Source organism: Octodon degus, unplaced genomic scaffold, assembly GCF_000260255.1.
Source record: "Octodon degus isolate 3935 unplaced genomic scaffold, OctDeg1.0 scaffold00171, whole genome shotgun sequence".
Classification (NCBI taxonomy): Eukaryota; Metazoa; Chordata; class Mammalia; order Rodentia; family Octodontidae; genus Octodon; species Octodon degus.
This window is the reverse complement of record NW_004524747.1, coordinates 548,869-554,198: the sequence shown is the minus strand read 5'-3', so window position 1 is coordinate 554,198 and position 5,330 is coordinate 548,869. Positions and strand designations below refer to the sequence as shown.

The window sequence follows — 5,330 nt, the reverse complement described above, 5'->3', positions numbered from 1 at the left end:
GTTGGTTGCCTCCGATCTCGTTTGTGGAGTTCTGATCGTTTTGGTTCCTCTCTAGAACATCTTTCAGTAGCCTGTGTAGGGTTGGCTTTGTCATCGCGAAATTTTTTAGCTGTTCTTTGTCATGGAAGTATTTCACTTAAAAAATATGGAACGCTTCACGAATTTGCGTGTCATCCTTGCGCAGGGGCCATGCTAATCTTCTCTGTATCGTTCCAATTTTAGTTTATGTGCTGCTGAAGCGAGCCCTACATTTGCATTTTTAATGCCAATTTATACTGCTAATTTACTTAAAAGCAAGAAGACCCATGTGACTCCTTTTATTAATGTTTGCTTTAATTAACTAAATAATTATTTTACTTTAAAATTTTTTTTAGCTTCAAAACTCATTGATAGGACATTTTCCAAAATTAATACATTGTACATTGTTATCTTCTCAGTGGTTATCCATAGTACAAGATTCAGAAAGGATATCCTGTTCAAACACTATTACTACAAATTTTTCTTCTCATTGAATTAAGCAAAAGTAGCTGTATTTCTATTCTAACTATTCTGCATATACAGATACAAAATGTTCCTTCCTTTGTATCTCCTTTCTTCATTTAGTCCTCTCACAGATAGGTGTTCCATTGGCATCTAAATACTATAGGTGTGTACTTTCAGTGAAACAATCCAACACATTCCAGCAGTCCACAATAGTAGTGGGTTGTCCACAAAAGTTGTCAACTTGATCCTTTCATAGCTCAACCTATTCATATGGCTTTATTTATATACTACTTTTGTATACTTTTCTACAGGATGGTTAAAACCAATATGAAGGAAGACCTATATAATAAGAAATGAAACTTTTTTATTTGATAAGGTCAGTCATGTCCTCTCATGATTTATCCTTTAATCCTTACCGCACTTTGCAGATCCTTTGTCCGTGTCAGCCATGTGGATGAGTCCTGGCCATTTCCTGATGCATTTGCTCTCTGTGAAAGCCTGAAAGAATATTTTCTCTCCTTGTGACTCACCTTAGGTACACTCTACGTCATCACTCACTTTCCTCTTTGGCCCCATAATCTCCTTGATCAGAAAATTTTGGACACAACTGAGTTACATGATATTATAGTATATGTTCTTCTATGTCCTGAGTCTTCACTGACCTTGAAAGGCTAGGGTCAAAATGTTGGCTGTCCTTGCAGCCCTTCTAGTTCTCTAATTTTTGGTCTGTGAAGTTATGTTGTTAGGCTTCCAGAAGAGAAGCTTATTGTTGTCCTACAACCTATGCAGTTGGGTTTAACCTCAATATCTGCCTTAATATCAAACATCTTAGGCATAACATGGAACAGGTATTTTCCATCAAGTATTGACATGTTAAACTTTAAGTACGTGCAGAATATGGAGAAAAAAATGAAAAAAAGAAAATATTTAAAGAATATGAATAAACAATTACATATTTTTACACAGAAATTTAGAAATGTAACCATGTACCGCATTGTAACAGCACAGTCTTGTGACATGTTTTCCCCTTTCATCTTTTTTTCATTCATTAACCTTTAATAAAATTACTTGAGAGAGAGTATGGTAATACTTGTTATGTCATGACAAGAAGTACGTATTTAGAAGACCAGAATGACAGGTATTCCAAGCGTGACCCTTCTATTACACATTGCTATCTTCAGTGCAGTTGCTTGGTTCACAGATATCAGCATATATAATTACTCAGGGTGAGAATCCTACCAATTAACTCCTAGTTTCTAAAACCTGTTGATGTGTCTCAGGATCATTGCCTTACCCAACCTGTGCATACAAATGTATGCCTTTGCCCCTGTCATTTTCCCAACTTTTCTCCTTGCCCTCCCTCATTGTTCAATCCTCAAGTTCTCATTTTCCTTTTAATTGTATTATACCGTTCTATTTCCATTTCTTCTTTTGAGTTCTTATACTCAGGAGACTACATGATATTTACACATGTGGGTCTAGTTTACTTCACTTGTGAGTATATCTTCAAGTGCCATCCACTTCAATATAAATGTTTCAAGTTTATCATTCTTTATAGCTGAGTAATACTCCATTGAATAAAAATACCACAACTGTTTAACCATTCCTCAGATGACGGGCATCTTGGTTGTTTCCAAGTTTTGGGTATCACAAGTTGTGCTGCTATAAACATAGATACACATATATCACCATGATATGACATTTTTAGTTTCTCCTGGAAAACTCAAGATGGCTAGAACGGGATTCCCAGTCCTAGTTTTACCTAGGAGTCTCCACACTGATTTCCACAATGTTTGCATCAGTTTACCTTCCCACCATCAGTGGAGAAATGTTCCCTTTTCCCCACAGCCTCTCTAACATTTGTTGTTGGTTGATTTCTTTATGATAGCCATTCTTTGTGGGGTAAGATGATATCTCAGTGTTGTTTTAATTTGCATTTCACGGATGGCTAGTGATATGGAGCATTTTTACAATATATTTATTGGCTTTAATTTTTCCTCTGAGAAGTGTCCCATGTGACTCCTGAATATGTTGGTTCCTTTAAATTTTTTCTAGTAGTTAGCAATTCCATCATCTTAGAACTCATCCTGCCATAATTTCTCAGGGTATAGAAAACACATTCAAATCCTTTATTTTGTGACATTAGTGTCATATATCCCAATTATCTTTAGAAATTTCATTGCCACTCAAAATATTGGCATATCGCTCACAATTTGCATTTTATCATCATGCTGATATTTTCAGTGCCCATAAGAATCACTCTGTAAATTTTTCTTTAGCATTCTAAGTAATTTCTAAGCCTAGTTTTAAAATTTTTACATCTGCAGAAAACTCAAATCCTCAAGCTTTTCTCTCAGCAGTAAGTGTCATTATATTAATGTTGTTGTTCCTTCATAGCACATTACCGTTAATAAGATTTTTGCTATTTCAATAAATACCTAAAATAATCAAATTATGGAGAGAAAAGTTTTATTTTGGTTCATGGTTTAAAATATTTAAGTATATGTCCTGTGCAAGGTAGCTCATCATATCATGCATTAAAAAGAAAAGAGAGAAAAGAAAGATACTTTTATATTACTATGCTCTTTGAGTGCGTATGCCTTATAATCTAAAACCTACCATTAGGCCTCATTTCTTAAATTTTCTAAAAATTGTCAGTTGTGCAATATGGTTAGATCAAGACTTTAACAATAGGTATTTGGGGAACATTTCAGTCAAAAGTGAAGTAGGAAATTTAATATTTCTGTAATGGACAGGATTGGACATATTGTACACAGAAGAAAAAATTAAAAAGAATTAGAAATTTTTTTTTTAAAAACTTGTGACCCATTTGCTCCCCTTTCCATCTGGGAAAACACAAAAAAACCAGTTCTTTGTTTCCTACCTGGTTGTATAGGTTTTTGTTGTTGTTGTTGTTGCTCCTATCACAACTGGGCAGAAATGTAATGCCCTGTATATCCTTTAGGTGCAGGATCTTGGGCAGTGTTATTTACAGCTAAGCATGTGCTAAAAGTCTATATTTTATTGCCATAAATGGGTGCTGTCTTTTTGTTATCTCATATATGTTTGTGAATATCTGAAAGTGCAGGGGAACAGGGGAATGAGTGAGGAATGGGTAATTTAGGCAAGGCTGCTTCTCTGTAACTACTTCAGGCAGGGGTTAAACTAAATTGAAGTCTACCTCAGGCTTTTCCACTTCTAAAAGTGAATAGAGTATTATGCTCGATGCTATCCCTAGCATTTTCAATTGAATTGATTTATTTATTTCCCCCCAAAATTTTATTGAGAAAAAAATAAAAATGAGAGAGTTTCAAACAAAATTAGTAAGACAGTTTCAATAATTAACACATTGCATACATTTTTCCTAGTGGTTAATTGCTGTACAAGATGCAGACATGATATCCTATTTACAAACACTATTAGAACAAATCCCTCTATTCATTAAGAGGATGTAACTATATATCTATCCTAACCATATTTATTTACAATCAGTACGGAGATTGAACTCCGGAGTCTGCGCTTGCCAGGCAAGCTCTTATTCTACTGAATTATCTTCCGGGCCCTAAAATTATGTTATTGGTACTTAGAGACAAATTACAATCAAATTGTTAGTGCTTAAATTTATTTGTTCATGCTATTTGATTTTTGCTCATGAACTCTTTGCCTACCCGTATGTCTTCAAGAGTTCCTCCTACTTTCTCTTCCAGGAAATTTAGTATCTCTGCATTAATGTTTATATTTAATCCACTTTGAGTTTAGTTTAGTGCATGGTGATAGACCTGGGTCAACTTTTAGTTTTCGGCATTTAGAGAGCCAGTTTTTCCAGCACCATTTTTTAAGGAGGCTACCTTACTTCCAGTGAGTACATTTGGCCCCTTTGTCAAAAATAAGGTGGCTGAATGTGTTCTTAGTGGCTTCAGCGCCTTCTAATCTATTCCATTGATCCTCAGATCTATTTTGTTGCTAGGACCATGCTAATTTTATCACAGTAGACTTGTGGTACAATTCCAAGTCAGGAATTGTAATGCCTCCTGCCTTGTCTTTATTGACCAATATTGTCTTTGCTATTCTAGGTATTCTCTGGTTCCACATAAATTTTAATAATGATTTCTCTAGGTCTGTGAGGTATGTTGGTGGTACTCTTATAGGGATTGCATTAAATCTGTACAGTAATCTTGGGAGTGTGGCCATCTTCACAAAGCTGGTTCTTCATATTCATGAGCATGGAATATCTTTCCATTTTCTGAAATCCTCTATGATCACTTTTTTCAGAGTAGTGTAATTTTCCTTGAAAAGATCTTTGACTTCTTTTGTTAGATTAATTCCAAGGTATTTCATTTTCCTCGGTGCTGTTGTAAAAGGTATTGTTTCTATAATTTCCTTCTCAGTGTGTTTGTTGTCTGTATAGAGGAATGCCATTGACTTTTGGGTATTGACTTAATAACCTTCTATGCTACTGAATTTCTGTATTAATTCTAGTAGCTTCTTGGTTGAGTTCTTTGGGTCTTCCAAGTAAAGTATAATGTCATCTTCAAATAAAGATAATTTAAATTCTTCTTTATGTATTCTTATTCATTTTATTTCTTTCTTTTGTCTAATGGCTGTAGCTAATGGTTCCAGAATTATATTGAATATGAGTGGTGATAGAGGACTGGAAGAATTAACAACTGGGACCTGCTCTTACTGAGAAGTTTTTTCACCTCAAAAGAAATTACCAACAAAGTGAAAAGGCAACCAACACATTTGGAAAATTTCATGACAAATAAGTACTCTGGCAAAGGCCTGCTCTCTAGAATTTATAAAGAACTAAAAAACACTAATGCCAAAGAACTTGAAGACCCAATCCA

The 5,330-nt window shown here is 34.7% G+C and overlaps 1 non-coding gene and 1 pseudogene across 1 annotated transcript; both read right to left on the bottom strand.

The window, feature by feature from the left end:
* Positions 1-5,330, bottom strand: part of LOC101575396 — a 191,028-nt pseudogene that overhangs the window by 185,157 nt on the left and 541 nt on the right.
* On the bottom strand, positions 140-246 carry LOC111813207. Its single transcript, XR_002818528.1, has one exon. It is a non-coding gene; the product is annotated as a U6 spliceosomal RNA (small nuclear RNA).